This window comes from Typopeltis vanoorti, chromosome 20 (assembly GCF_054136105.1).
Source record: "Typopeltis vanoorti isolate ZY-2024b chromosome 20, IOZ_Tvanoo_1.0, whole genome shotgun sequence".
Taxonomy (NCBI): Eukaryota; Metazoa; Arthropoda; class Arachnida; order Uropygi; family Thelyphonidae; genus Typopeltis; species Typopeltis vanoorti.
The window spans coordinates 35,308,775-35,325,920 of record NC_143568.1 but is presented as its reverse complement, the minus strand read 5'-3'; the positions used below and the strand labels follow the sequence as shown (position 1 = coordinate 35,325,920).

General features: G+C 35.4%; 1 protein-coding gene across 3 annotated transcripts in view; it reads right to left on the bottom strand.

Moving 5' to 3' along the window:
• Rab23 (RAS oncogene family member Rab23) overlaps positions 1–15,485 on the bottom strand; it is a 163,013-nt gene extending 147,528 nt beyond the window's left edge. Inside the window, exon 1 of one of the 3 annotated variants that reach the window (XM_090410805.1) lies at positions 15,444–15,485. The gene's annotated coding sequence lies outside the window, so the exon portion shown is untranslated. Of the gene's footprint in view, positions 1–15,089; positions 15,406–15,443 lie in introns of those variants that run through there. The other 2 variants (XM_090410803.1, XM_090410802.1) reach the window with 2 other exon arrangements.
• Positions 15,486–17,146: the final 1,661 nt, after the last annotated feature.

The window sequence follows — 17,146 nt, the reverse complement described above, 5'->3', positions numbered from 1 at the left end:
ATGGGAATACACTCGCCAAATTTCCCACGAAAATTCTATGGTTATAGTCGGCTTCGAAATAATGTTGGATTTAATATACACTTAATTTATATAATATTAATACTTATGTTAGTTTAATGTATGAACTTTAAAAAAATGGGAACGGTATTTACGAGTAAGTTTGTTGGGACTGAGCCCTCTAATACAGTAAGAATAAATAAAAATACAGTCTATAGAAAAAGAATTGAGAACGACTGATCCTTAGGATTCCCTGACTTTTCCCTTTTCTAATCGCACGTGCGTTCATTATGCATTTCGCACCGCGCATCTGCTAGTAGGCAGAAATAAGCAGCGGCAGGTGCATTATTGTTGCGTATGTGCACTGTTTTGTTTTTGCTACTGTAAATGGGAATTATAAAGATAATTTAATTTAGGCATATAATAAAATGCCGATTTTTTTGAAACTATAAAAAATGTATTTGATTTAAGTTGTGAATTATTTTGTTACAGTTCTACTGAACATTTGGCTGGTGAAAATAAAAAATGAAAATTATCAGTCAAGCAGCAGAGTTCCAAAGCTGGTGGACTGAAGAGTATGGCATGATTAATAAAGACAATAAAGCAATATGTGTTTTATGTTCCAGGACAGTTGTGTGCAGAAGCTGAACGTCGTCAGTAAAACAGCATTATGAGACAAACCACAAATCGCTCCTTGAGAAAAGCAAGGACGAACAGAAAGAATTTATTGTTCGGGGAATTAAAAATAGGAATATCCGGTCAACAACCCTAATGAAATTTATCGGCAGTCATTCAAATATAACTGCTGCTAGTTTTTTTTGCCTCAGATGTAATTGCTAAACATGGGAAACCTTTTAGTGATGGGGAATATTTAAAAGACGCATAGTTAAAATGCGCACCAGTTCTCTTTGAAGATTTTGAAAACAAGGAAAAAATTATTCAAAGAATAAAAATATGCCTTTTGCTAGAAACATGGTGAAAGATAGAATCATAGATAGAAATGGCTAAAAATATAACTCATCAGCAAAAAACAGATATAAAATCTTCTGGTTTAATTTCTCTTTGTCTTGATGAGAGTACTGACTTAACTGGATCAGCTCGTTTAGCAATTTTTATTCTTTGTGTTGGGAATAACATCAAAGAAGAATTGATAAGTTTAACATCATTAGCAGCAACAACAAAAGGAATAGATATTTGCAATGCAGTTGTAAGTAAATGCACTTGCTGAAAGAGATATAGATCCCTCCAAAATTGTATCAGTAACTACTGATGGTGCTCGCAGTATGACTAGAGAGGAAAATGGGTTCATCAATTTATTTACCAAATATATTGGACATTCAGTTCTGGGTTTTCATTGTATTATACATCAGCAGATTTTATGCGCAAAGGCTAGTTTCAAGCCACTGGAAGATATTATGAGCATTGTAACAAAATTGGTCAATTATATCGGCACACACTTTAAATAAACAAAAATTTATAGAATTATTAAGTGAGGTAAACTCTGTGTACAATGGTTTACTTATGTACAATAATGTCCGATGGTTAAGTCGTGGGAAAGTTCTTCAAAGATTTGTTGAGCGTTTAGATGAAGTCAGACTTTTTTTTACATAATGAGAAAATCATTCAAAAATACAATCAATTAATGGATGTCGAATGGCTTTCGAAATTAATGTTTTTTACTGATTTGTGTTTACATTTAAATGAATTAAATGTTAAACTGCAAGGTGTTAACAAGACAATTATTGTCATGTTTGATTTAATCAAAGCATGCGAAGCTAAATTACCAATTTTTAATCGTGATGTCATTTCCAATACCTTCCTATATTCTCCAAATACAAAACAAGTCTTTGCAGAACTAGAATCCCATGAAAAAACAGATCAAGTTAAATTGACAAAAGAGTTTTCTAGTTATTCAGTCGATAATCAATGAATTCTCTTCAAGATTTATGCAGTTCAGGCAATTTGCGGAGATATCAAAATTTATTTTGCATCCGGACACAACATCAACAGATAAACTCAATTTGAAGATTTTCGAATGGCTGAATTTAGAAGATATTGAAATGCAACTAATCGATTTTCAATCTAGTTCTATATGGAAACAAAAGTTTGTCGATTTTAGCAATGACTTGGAAATAATGGAAAATGATCGATTATTGGGGGCAATTAAAAAGAATGCAGAAGAGGAAATATTGAGAACTTGGAATGCCATTCCTGAAACCATTTGTTGTTTAAAAAAAACTAGTGATGGCTATATTATCAATTTTCTCCTCTACATATGCTTGTGAGTCATTTTTTTAAATGAATTTTATAATAAAAGACAGTTTAAGAAATAGAATGACTGATGAATCTAATTCCACATGGTATTACTAAAAGTGACAAAATATGAACCTGATATAAAGCATTTGGCATCTAATGTACAACAGCAAAAATCTCATTGATATATTGATATTGATAAATTAATAAACTGATAATATGTTAATATTGATTTGTATACGACAATGTGTATGTCAAATTATTATAAAATTCTATATTAATTTTTAAACTTGTCTCAATAAAATTCTGCAATTAATTTTATATTAATTAGTTGCTGACGTGCCCGGCACATCAGCAACTTGATTTGTAAATTTTTGGCACATGCTGGCACATAAGCAACTCTATTTGTAAACTTTTGGCATGAGAACATAAAAAGGTTCATCACCCCTGACCTAGGCTATTAACGCGAATGTGATGGAATGTTTATGCGTTGACAAGTGCCCTCTAGCTCACCCTGAATATTAGTCCTGGGCCGCCTCATCAGTGGGAGACTAATCATAATGTTATTATATATGCAGTTTTGTTTACTGATGCTTAGATAAAGGATAAAAAACAAGAATATAATTTCTTATTAGGTATAATTTATTTCCTAACAAGCAAAAAAAACCTTGCTACTCCTCACTTGATAATTTTCATTTTTTCTTCTATGTACTCATTTAGCCAAATTGTGAAACAGCATCATCACTTCCTAGGATATCAACATATATCACATGGTTTTTGTTGTGAACAGGATTATTAAACAGAGCACTATTAATAAATACAGATATGAGTAGATACTACACGTTGTATTTATGAATAGTGCTCAGCATACAAAAATGGAACAGGAAATTAGAAGGCTTCAGAAATATCGAAGAGAAGAATGCAACAGACAAGCCATTTCAGAAAAATTATTTTATATCAATCCCACCTGTGGGTGTGAGTGAATTACTGATGTCAGTTCTAATCTGATGAATGACTACAATGAAATATCTGTGATAGTATAGCATACTTGGCACCTTTATTAACATTGATGGATGTGGTACAATTAAAAATTTATAATTTCCATGTTTTTTATTTGTTTATTTATTATTATATTTGTGTGTATATATGTGTGTGTGTGTATATATATATATAGTATAAATTAATAATAATTATAATTATATAAAATAATATAAACTATATATTAATTATATTATATTTATATCATGTGGTATGACCACTTAAACAGAATTGGGGGGAGGTAGATCCAGAGGAACATCAAGATTATAGGTGGATTGATACGGTAAAAAGAGCCTTAGAAGACAGAAATATAAGATCTGATAATATTGGAATGTTGGCAGATAACAGGCTGATTTGGAGGAAAATTGTTGATAGGAAATTAGTAATGATGTAACTTCTCATGTAGTACTATTGTAAGATCCTGTACATTTCCCTGGGGGTATATGTCAGAAATTTGATGATTATACACATTTTATTATAATATTCAGTAAATTTTTACATCTTTATTTGGTATGCAAATAAGTTTAGTTATATAATAAAATTGACATTTTTCACTACATCACTTGATATTTTGCTATATAAAACTTTCATTAAAAATTATCATATACTTTTCACATATTTTTATATACATTACTTCTACAATAAATTTATGCTTAGTAAACTATGTGTCATATGCTTAATTTGTTGTTCTTATTCCATAAACATTGTAATACATGAATTAACAATATCAGTTAATTTTTTTTTCTTTTCATACACTTAATTATCAAGATGCACAATTGACACACAATGCTTGGACAGAAAGCATGTGGAAAATTACAGCCATATTCAACAGCCAATCACCATTATGCCTGAAAAGGAGTTTTTTTTTAAACCAACCAATGTATTCTTGTTACACTGACATATGGATGTGAAACATGGACATTGAATGCAAAGGAAATTCAAAAAATTAAGAACACAATTCAGTATGGAAAGAAGCATGTTGGTAAAACAAGACTGGATCACAAAAGAAATTATTAGTTTTTTTATTATGATGACGATTCAGGCCTCCATGGAGTCAAAGGACTCCTCATGAAAGACCCATCCTAGAAAACAAAGTATATCATACTACTCCTTGAACCCATTGACCATTTGTGCTCTTACCACTATAAGGCAATGCATTCCACAGTTCAACCACCCTCTATGCAAAGAAACCATTCCTCACCCTCTTGAACACAGCTTCCTTTTGTAACTTCCAGGGATAGCCCCCCTTGTCCTCACTTCTTCCTTATGTTCCACCAGCAAAAGAACTCCTCAACCCTGTAACTACTACCTCTCAACAGTTTCAAAGTCTTAATCATATCACCTCTCCTTCTACCTACTGAACTCTGCAGTCCACATTCTCTTAGCCTGTCTTCATAACTAACATTATAGTCCTGATACAATCTTTGTTATCTGCCTCTGCACCTTTCCACAGGTTTATTCCCTTCAAATCCTGGAGACAAAATTTGGAAAAAAAAAAAAAAAACAGTCCAAGTGTGGTCTGATTAGGGCTTTATACAATGGAATGACATCTCTTATCTCTGCAGGTCGGCATCCTTCTCAGTATTGCAGCAACGACCTTTGCAATATGTTCCTGAATTTTAGATTTCTTATCAATCATCACCCCATATCACTTGCCTCCCCTACTTCTTCCAGTATAGTTCCTCCAACAGAGTATGCATCCTACCATCAATGTATCCCAAACTTCAAGACTCTACATTTTGCTGCATTAAACTGACACCCTCATTTATTTGCCCATCTACCAGTTTATGCAAATCCTCTTGCAGGGCTATCACATCTGCACCATTACTAAAAACCTTTCCCAGCTTCGCATCATCCACAAACAACTGAATATCCTCTGCATTCCACTGACAATTTATTGATATAAAGGTTAAATAATACAGGTCCCAGTACTGAGTCCATGAGACCCCACTTGTAACCTTTAGCCTCCTTCATATTGCCCCCCCCCTCCCATACATAACTCTTTGATAGCCACTCCTGAATCCAGATCATTAACCTAACATTGAAACCCATGTGCTGCAACTTAAATATCAACTGATCATGTGGTACCCAGTGAAATGCCTTTGTAAAATCCAAAAAAAAAAGAAGAAAAAAAAAGCAGAATATGCCTTTCCCTCATCAACCACCCTTGTTACTTTATTATAAAAGGCAATCATATTACTGAAACAAGAGCACCTCTTAACAAATCCATGTTGACTCTCACAGATAACATCTGCCCAATACTGTCTTTGGTCTCTCACAAATTTCTTCAAGATCTTAACTATTGATGAAACAAAAGCTGGTCTATAATATGGCACTTCCAGTCTGCTACCATCCTTATGCAATGGTGCTATCTTACCCTCCTTGAGTACCTTTCCCTTGGCCAGACTTTCATTGAAAAGTCAATGGAGCTGTCAGTTCTTTAGCACATTCTCTCAAACCCATAGAAAAATTCCATCCAGTTTCACTGCTTTATTGACATCCAGAATACTCAGTATTTAAAACACACACTCCTCTTGCACTTCTAAACCTGTCCTATCCCTCTAGTGTTAAAACCTACTTCTCAGGGATGAAATATCCCAATAAAGTGTTCATTGAACAACTGTACTACGTCCTCTGCATCACTCACTCTATTCCAATTTTTATCCAACAATGGCATTCTTTCACAATCATTTCTCCTCCTACTACTGGCTGTATAACTAAAAAATTCCTTAGAATTTTCTTTGGATCTCAAGGCCAATCTCTTCTCATATTCCAGTTTTGCCTTCCTGACCATACCAGTCACTCTCCTGGCCTGAGTCTTATATTATTCATGCATCAGCTCTCTCACCCCCTCCTTATATCTCTTCAATAACCTCTTTTTAACCTGCAGTTCCTGTTTGATATTGTTTGTAATCCACTTTACACCAAATTATGCCCTCTTCTTCACCCGTGGTATACAACTTACTACTGCTGCTAATAAATATTCCTTTATGATTTCAGAGCACAAATGATATCTTTCCCTTCCAATTCCTCTCTCCCTCTATGGAACTGCCCCAAGTTGATATCTAAAACTATTATAATCACCTGCCTTATAATTCCACATATGTTCCTTTCTCTTTGATACCCCTGCACTATTCATTTTCCAAGTCAAAACCACATGGTCACTCTCTCCAAATGAGGGCAGAGCTGCCATCTCAGTCATAATCAGCTCTTCTGATGCAATGACCAAATCCAAAACTCTTGAACCTCGTATTCCTTCCCAATTTATACTGCTGTAGTTAAAATCTCCCATAGCAATCATTCGTCATGCACTTGCCAAGCTCACCTGCCTAAACATCTCCTGCTACTCACACTCTAAGCTCCCTGGCTTGTAGCAATACCCCACTAAATATGTCTTGCCCACCTCTACCTCACACCATATGCTTTCAAAACCATTAGTGCAAATGCCCTCCAAATCCTCCACTCTGAGAGGAGTTAAGTTATCACTTATCATAAACAGTACTCTGCCACGTTTTCCCTTCCTATCCTGTCGAAAAATGCTGTACCCTGCTACTTCTATTCCTGTTAATATATCGTTTTCTGTCAACATCTCAGAGATCCCAATAATCTTTGGACAGGCTGATGCTATCAGCACCCTCAATTCATCTCCTTTATTCCAGATATTCCTAGCATTAATATAAAGAATAGAATGTCACTGTTTCTATACCTATCATTATCCCCCCCCACCTCCAGACTCCACTGGATTCAGCATTACACAACATAATCCCACTTCTCTCAAGCACCTATTCCCACAAGAGGCCACCCTGCTACCATCCACCCTGATAATTCTAGTTTCCCTGCATTGACACATGGACTCATTCAGAGAACAGAAATCTCTCCAGATGCCTACATCCTTCCTCATTCAAATGCAAGTGGTCTCTCGCATACAGTTACTTTCTGTCCTCAAATGTCCTCCAAGCATCCATGTATTCCAAGCCTCTCTTTTGACACATTCTGGATATCATGCTATTCATTATTAATGCTCCTCTCCTCAGGTTGTCATTATCATACCTGGGCAACATACACTATCTTCTCTCTCTGAGTCTTCTTCCTTACAACCTCAAGCATGAACCTCAGATCTCATGCCACCTGATTCACACTGCCTCTTAAGTTATTCGTGCCCATCATCATAATCATCTCATCCTCCCTTTCACCCCGCTTAATTGCCATAGCCACACTTTCTATAGTTCCTCCAGGCAAACACTCCTCAGCCATTCTATCTTGCACATTACGGATCGAGTCTCCATACATCACACCTCTTACCACTCTATTCCTTCCTTTCTCATCTGCATCTCTCCTCTAACTCTTTCTTTCTTCTTCTACTTACCTGCTGTCCAGGTCTCTCTATCCCTAGTTCCAGCACTCCCTCACACTTTTCTCATTTCCTTCTCTTCTGCTGTTTCTATTCTCTCCTCCTCTTCTATCATTCTAATAATTTTGGCTCACTCCTACTTAGTATTGATTCACTTTGCATTTATCACTTTCATGCTTCTCAACTCATTCCCCAGACATTTCACTTCCTTTTTCAGCACATCTCTAGTTCAACCAATTATTCGTTGGTCAACTTTTCAGGGATACTTTCTCTGAGGTCGTCATCATTCACTTCAAGATTCAGGTTGTTTACAAAGCCCACTATATCTTCACTCAATTTACAAATGTCTTTAATAAGTCCAGATGGCCTTATTAAAGCATTATATAGGAAAACATAACCTCTGCTTCTTTAACAATCACATGTGCTGTTTTGTTACCTTCACAATATGCCTTCTAAACTTCAGCCCTGTCCACAATCACACCCAAGTCCCTGTCCTCATCAGTTTCCTACAGCTTGGTTTCATCAATACAGTACAGTTTCTGATCTCTTCCCATTACCTTATACTTGGCAACATTAAACTGGCAGACTTTTATCTTAGCCCATACTGCTAGTCTAAGTCTTCCTGCAGAATCTCTGCATCATGTTCGTTTACCATTACTCATCCCAGTTTAGAATCAGCAAACAAGTAAATATTTTCTGTCAAATCATTTCCCATATCACTGATATACAAATTATACAACAGAGGATCAAGTACTGAGCCCTGTGGTACACTGCTGATCACTTGCCTTCTCCTGGACTCAACCCCTCTATACACCAATCTTTGCTATTTGCCCATCAGCCAACCTCTTAATCCGAATCACAATTTGCTCCAATTTATGCAACGGTTCTATGTAGAATCAACTGCTTTTGCAAAATCTTGCAATATCACTGAGTAGCCATTTCCCTTACCTAACTCCATTGTTACTTGATTATAAAAAGTAAGCAAATTACTAAGGCAACACGTACCCTTCATAAAACCATGTTGTCCCTTACAGAGTATCACATTCCTATCCACCTAGTCCTGAATTTGGTCTTTCACCAATTTTTCCAATACCTTAATCACCACTCCTGAGATGCTGATTGGCCTATAATTTGATACTTCTGTCCTGAAGTCCCCTCTATGAAGATTATTTTGACCTCTTTTCACTCCACTGGCACCTTCCCAGTAATGAGGCTTAAATTAAATATGAGCTGATAATTCCCTTGCACATTCTTGTGATACACAGGCCAATATGCCCTATAATCCCATGGATGTGTTCAAACACCTCCATTTCTTCAACCTCTATTCTCCATCAATGTGACATCTGGAATTGCAATGTGATCACATAGATGGTACATCCCTCCAAAATGCTCTCTCATTAATTAATTTAACTATTTGGTTCGGTTCAGTTACTTCTCCACCAACAGTACTTTTTAATGTCATCCCTCCATAGTCATTCCTCCTTTTACTTGCCACATAGTGAAAGAACTCTTAAGATTTCTTTTGGCCTCATCAGCTAGCTTTCTCTTGTAATTAGCTTTAGCCTTCCTTACCATACCAGTCATCTGTCTGCACTTCTGCTCATGGGCATGCGGATTACTTTTTTTTTTTTTTTTTTTTTTATTATAATAATCCTCCTACAACCTTTTCTTTGTGTGCAACTCCTGCTTAATGAAACCATTTATCAATCTAACTCCTACCTGATTTATCCTTCTGACTCTAGGTATACATTTAGATACTGCTTTCTTTAAAAACCCCTTGACCACCTCACATGCACCACCACCACCATCTTTCCCCTCCAAACTCTTATCCCATGGATCTGCTAAAAGCTGATTCAACTTGTCATAATCACATGCTTTATAATTACACATATATCCCTTCACAGAAAATTTTGCATGTCTAGCAATCTCCCGAGTCAAGATTATATGATCACTTTCACCAAGCTGAGAAAGCACAGCTAGATTGGTTAGTGTTAAGTTGTCTGATGTAATGATCAGATCCAGCACTCTTGAACGTGTCCCCTCCATTTGATGTTGCCTCAGATTATTATCTATCAGCAGATGTATAAATTTCATTTCATTCCCTGCCTGTAACTATTCCTCTTCCCAACCTATGTCTCCATTGTTGAAATCCCCATAATTAATCAACGTTGTTTATCATGTAATCTACATTCTCCCGTATGCCCCCTGGATTATAGCAGCAACCAATTACATATTTAATCATGTTGGCCATCTCACACCAGACAGCTTCACATGAACTGCCCTCCAAATCCTTGTTCCCGTGATGTACTTCTACTCTTTTTGGTTTAAATTCCTCTGCTATCATTAGCAAACCCCATGCTGTTCCTTCTGTCCTCTCTGAAGACACTATATCCTTTGTATTCTATTCCTATATCATTCTCAGTCAACCACATCTCACTAATGCCAATAACTTTTGGCCAGTTAGTGTTAATCAATGCAGAAAACTCCTCAAACTTATTTCGAATACATCTGGTTTTGGTATACATAAACTGCAATACCCCCCCCCCAACACACAATCTCTCTTAAACATTGTTACTTAGCTCACTAAAGTTAACCTAGGTTGCTACATTTTACATCATGTGATCACTCTTCCACTCACTAACCTTTAGGTTGCCTAGACCCATATTCACCTGCATTCCCCCCTCAAACATTCTAGTTTCCTTGACTTTCAAAAGAAAAATCAGATTTTTCATCCTGTGTACAGGCAAATCAGCTATGAGGATACATGAATATTAATCATTTAATTATTAAGAATTAATTTAATGATGTTTGACAAGAAATACTAGAGGTCGACAGCAAATGCCATTGTATGTAGATGGTAGTGGTGTTCTGTTTGGTTGGTGGATTAAGTAGTGGAGTGGAGAAAGATGTAGTGTGCCCTCCCTCGATGAGTCCTTGGACTCTCTGGAGGTGTTACGTAATAATAATAATAATATATATGAGAAAGTATGCAATTCCCATCATGGGAATATAGATGAGATTGGAGACAAATAATGTAGTACAAGGAAGTTATGACAAGCATGATTTGTTATGTCTATATGCTAACTGCTAATATAAGAAGTATTAGAAACAAAGGTGAAATTTGTAAGAATTGTGAGTTTGACTAAAGATTACTAGCATGTATACAACCTGGTTACACAAGAACATACAGACGTGAATATAAATAACAGATATAGAATCTTCTAAGAGGATAAGGAGCAGCAGTTATTGTTAATGATAGAAGAGGAGTCCATCCACTCAGGGTGGAGGTAGCAATTATTCATAATTACTTCAAATTACTTCAAAACATAGTAGTTTTGAAGCTACCTAACAAGTTGTTAGGTTGAGATGAATAGGAGTATCTCACAGACTTGTTAAGGTTTGGAAATGTAAAAGATAACCATTTTTAAATGTTCAGACAAATTGAAAGATCATGTAAAAGACATGGATTGGAAACAAGTGACTTTTAGTGGTCCTGTAGGATAACTTCTCACATTATATAGCAACATAAGAATAATTATGTTTGAATTTGGTGATACTCAGAGGATGTAATTGTGAATGACTACCAATTTACCACTTGTTGGCAGGAGTGGTAATGAGGTAGTCTTGGAAACTAAACAACCAGGGAAAAGTTTGTCAAAAAAAAAAAAAAGTTGTGTGGAACTATAGGGTAGGTAATAATGGAAAGCTTTCTTATTACTACACTTTAATATGAAATAATCAGCTATGAGTGGAGAGAAAGAGAAACTGACAAAAGCATTGAAATTAGAACTAATACATAAACAATTACAACTACATACACAGCAGTTGATTATTACTCGGAAAAAAAGCAATGACAAATTTAAGCAAGATCTTTAAAGATATTAGCCTCACAACAAAAATCAGAATCATGAAAGCAATGGTATTCCCTGTGGTGCTATATGGATGTGAAAGTTGGACCCTGAGAAAGAGTGAAAGAAGGAAGATAGATGCATTTGAATTATGGGTTTGGAGATGCTTACTAAGAATACCATGGACTGCAAAGCAAACCAATAAATCAGTGATAGACGGAATAAAGTCAGATCTTCCTTACTTAGCCAACAACACAGCAGTTGGCTAAGGAAGGAGCAAAATGAATGAATAGTGAACTTAATGGGGTGGGAAGAACAGAAAGCTAAGCAAAAGGTATAAGAGAATAACCAACAGATATGCGAGTAATATATGATTCAGGCTAGGAAAGTGCTTTGTATTAGCAGAAATGGTGCAATTAAGAAGCAGAAATCAAAGAATTTAAAGGAAATTTTGGATTCCTGGTGACAGAGAAAGTGACCAATGCAAAGAAAACAGTGAAATTATTTAACCCCCAAATGGCCAGGATGTATATATACATCCGGATAAATCTGGATACGATTCTGTGACACCTATTGAATAACATGGATAAGAAGTGCAAGTTGGTCTCACTATTTCATCCACCTCGGCCGGAAGAGAGGTTAATGAGTACTTTATGAATGCATTTCATATTGGTGATTGATTTTGTGGAAAATCTTGAAGGATTTTTTTTTATGTTGCTCCCGCCCACGAAATGTCATTTGCAAACCTTTAATACATTTTTGTACTACGAGGTGGGATTTTTTATTTTTTTGTATTTTTTATTTTTTTTACGTAGTCTGGACATCCAAATTACAAACCAAACATGGAACTTTTTCCAAGCCACTTCAAGCCTCCAATAAGCAGATCACCCCAGGCAATGAAATTCATCTACCACCTAAATGAAGGTGATAAAACAGAAGTGACACAATAAGTGACTGAAGCAAAGGTGCAGTGTTGAACTTAATGTTAATAAGGCTGTGAGATGATATACCACAAGTATTTTTTTATATTATTTAATTTTTTATATTAATCCACACGAAAGATCACAAAAACTGTAATACAGCAGCATCGAGGGCATGTGTGGAGGGGGGGGGGTGATATGGGAATGTGCAAAGGAATTGAACACCCATGTATTAGTTATGTCCCTGGTTATTTAATGATGTCTGACAGGTAGGATCCTAAAGGCTAAATAGTGCTAATATACAAATGATGCCAAGACAGATTTCCAGTTGTAGAAATTTATATATTTGTGGTTTCTAACATTTAAAATGTTGGTCAGACTGGATTGAATAGACATGTTTCTAGCTTGAGGACTATGATAAATGCTGGACATCAAAATGATAACTATATTTAATTACACAATGTCCTATCAAAATAGTCTTAAGATATCCCACCAAATTGCAAAGATTAGCAGTTAGCTATGAATTCCTTTTAATCTTGTATTTTTAACGAATATAGAGAATAGTTTGCAGCATTTCAGAGGAGAATGATAAACAGCATTTAAGAAAAATGCAGGTATGTACTATTAAAAAGCAGTTAAGCATCTGAGTCCACAGTTAGCAATGCGCTAAAGAAATGGAAGTCTATAGATGATAAGATATAACCAGGTAGACTTCAAATACCAATTGCCTAATATAGTCAGGAGATATTCTAGAGTGGTGGTAGATGAATTACATTGTCTAGCAAGTAACAGATGTGAAAAAGATGTAGATATGTAGGAAGATAGATATGTGCAGAAAGGTGTGGTTCATACCTGCTAATTACAAAACAGAAGATCCAAGCTGCAAATTTCAAGTAATTTTACCAGTCAATTAAGTCAAGAAGATGGAGTACCCACTCTTTGAATAACAAACTGCGAGTCTGAATCCCACTGTTGGCAAGGATATTTGAAAATATCTATTGGTGGGAGATGAATTTCATTGCCCAGTGCGAGACTACTATCCTACTCAATGGAGACCCCTGAAGCAGCTTGAAAAAAGTTCTATATATTTGGTCTTTAGAGCAGGGTTTCTGGACTGTGTAATCTTTATCCCATTCATGGTACTAATGTATAATAGATTTATAACCTTTCATGGGTAAAATTTTTAAAAAACATTTAAAATATTTATAAAAAAATTTCATATTTATATAAAAGTTATGTTTCATATTTAAAAAAAGTTATATTTTTCATATTTAAAAAAAAGTTATGGATGATTTAGGTGTTTTAAGAAGTGAACTGCTATCAAAGAAATTTGAGAACCATCAACAGAAGATAAAGCTGCATCCAGTAAATTAACTGGAAATTCCAAGGGTCTTGGCTATTTACCTTTGCAAGCGTTCGCACGAAATTGGTCTCTAATGGTGGGAAAAAATGTTCAAAATAACACACATTAAGGAGGTTAAACAAAAGCTGACAAATATAAGAACTGGAAGAGACTTCAAAACAAATAGTATTCTCTGCACTATTACAGTTGAACTTTCCTCCACCACCACAGCCACCCACAGTACATCCCAATTAAATAAGAGCTTCATTTACAAACTTGACTGGAAGGTTCAATGCCAAAAGATAAACCATGTGGGAGTTTTATAGTGACTATGAACCTGAAAACTCAAGAAGGCTCTCTCTGGTTTTATTCCTCTCACAATGACTGTTTTGTGTGTGCACGCATGTGGTGTTTAAAAGGAAGCCTTGGTCTTTCACTTGAATATAATGGTGGAGAGATAACAGACAGATATAAGAATGTAAAAGGCAACAATGAAGTTGTGCAACATATAATTAATGAAGTACAATACAAGTTACTCAGATATTAAAAATCCAAAAGAAGAGGATTTTGTACTAACAAAGAAAATCAGCCACAGTACTACTCTGCATCAAGCTGAATGCATAACAGACATACAGAATAGGAAGTTGCAACTCACACCCACACAAATGATGATTCGATACTTACTAAGATGGCCTCTCTGGTTTTAATTTTTTTTAAAGTAATATTTAACTTTATTTTATTAATTAAGGATTACAACAAAATCTACAACTGTACTTGCACTGTTATTACAAATATATACTTTTAAATGTACATACTGTTTAATAAAACCCTTTCACTGATTATGTGTAGAACTTCATTTACCATTCTAAATAATAGGCATCTTTTAAAAAATAAAAATTTTTACTTGACATTGTTATTTTTGTGTGGTTAACTAAAAACAATTCAATGTGTCAATTATAATTCAGTGAAATGAAAATAGCATGTAATAATAATTAAAAAACACTATTCGCATGCTGGCCAGTCCACTGAATAAATATAATACCAACTCTCCAATAGGATTCAAATCTCTTGGATTTGAATCCTATTGTGGGCATGGATATTTATGAATGTCTTTAGGCGAAAGATGAACATAAATAGCCCAGTGTAAATTTACCTCCCTGTTTACAGGTACTAATACTGGAAGGGTTTGCAGCTCTTCTTGGATTGGATTCACACTGAACAAAACGTAGTACGGCATTTCCTTCACGGAAATGCCGTACGTTTTGTTTAATGTGAATCCAATACTACTTCCTAGAATTTTAACTCTCCATTCACAACTGTAATATGTAGTATTAGCTTACCTTTCGTTGGGCATTTAAACCTCAACGAAGACGAATTAAGTTCAAATATCTACTGTGGCTAAACATCTTGTCGACCATCAAAAAAAAATCAAATATCAAATATAATAGTCCATACCATGTTTTCTTTAAGATTAATAGATGGGCGTGAAACTAGAACATGAAACACCACGTTTTAAAGTCCATTTCAAGTCGTAAGAATCGCATCTCGTGTCAGCCAGACATTAATATAATAATGATCGTCATTAAAATTTTCCAATGCAATGAAAAATAGTGGCTGTGTGTTATATAAAAACAAATCACATTACTACAAAACAAAATTAACACCTCAAAAGAGGAGGAAGGGGCACACGTTACCTCGAGAATAAACTTCAAAGGAACGTCAATTATGAAATACCCAGTGCTCCCTCGTGTCACACATAAGCAACCTGAAGTTCAATAACCGGAACAGTGAAAGTAAACTATACAAGGTTAAAAATAAGCGCGATTTCTGTATAACATTTAAGAAGCATTAATATATTACATTGCGCTTAACAAGAAATTATATTCTTGTTTTAATCCATTGCGCAAGCATAAGCAAACGACGTTTAAACGTGACTTCTTCATGCCTAGTCTAGTTGTACACGCATACTTTCTTACTTTACATCAGTTGCCTCCGTATCCCAGAATGCAAAATCAATATGAGAAGGATCTCTATCCAGACCGATTTCTCTGTATAAGTACAAGCATTGTCTCCATACACTAGACCTCAACAAGTGATATCGAAAGGGTCATTCTAATCCATGATCTAGATCACACCAGGATACTAAGCGGAGGTTTTTTAGACGACAACTACAAAGTCCCGGGATCCATCCAGTTCCATGAAACAACCCACTGAACCAAAAACCATGCTCAGCAAGCGGCCACAAAGAATCGTTCGACTCCAAGCGCAAGCAATCAACAATGGACACCGATCATGATCACTTCAGTAGAAGCCATACTGACACATCAAATGGAATATAGTGATCAAGACAATTTCATTGGGACTTATTGAAATGAGAAGGTTCATCGAACTTAAACAGGTTCCTTGCCAAATGTTTGGTGTGATCTAAAATATCTCCATAAATCTCATTGAGTGACACAAAAAAGGTCGCTAAACTCTTGACTCCTGATCGGAATCACTTTAGGACAGGACACTCAGCACTTGTTCCACTCAGAAATAGGCAAAAACCACAGAAGACTTCTGATTAAAGCCACATAAGTAGGATCACTGACATTGGCAAAACAAATAATGTAATGTACAAGACTACTACTACAGAGGGTAAACCAGTGACCACGTTAAATAAGTACAGGGATCCTCTTCAAAAATCAGGTGATCTTTTAGATCATAGGTTTCCAAAGTAGGCGGTACCGCCCCCAGTGGGCGCTGAAGCCTTTTAGGGGGGGGCTATAGTGGGATCAGAAGCATTTGGGGGTGGTCTAGGCGTCGGTGGATCTTTATAGAAGAAATTAAAATATATATTTAAAAATTAATTATTTTCGTGATTTTGCGATTAGATAATCATTTAAAATTTAAATATTGCATTTTAATTCATCTCATGAATTAAACATTACATTGATTACACTGATGTCTTACACAATCAATTTTTTTATCAATTTTCTATTTCAATTATTTATTCATTTGAAAATTTACCATGTCAGATAGAAATAGATGTCAGTTTTCTATGTCAATTAGAAAATAGTATGTATATATATGTGTGTGTATAATAGGGGGCGTTACAAAATTTATGTCTTGCAAAGTGGGCGGTGGCCCGAAAAAGTTTGGAAATCTATGTTTTAGATCAACCTAATCTGAATATCTGCCCTGAAAGGATCATTCAAACTCATTATTCTCGATTCTTCACAGGGCCTCCGCTAGCTTATATGGTTCCTTTGTGCAAATTAGAAAAAGACACCCTTTACCCGAGTATTAGAAAAAGATTAACACCTTTTGAGTCTGATGAAGTCCCTTAGCCTTCATACACAGGTAAATACAACAGTTGCACAATATCATATCATATTATGAAGCTAAGTTTCAGATA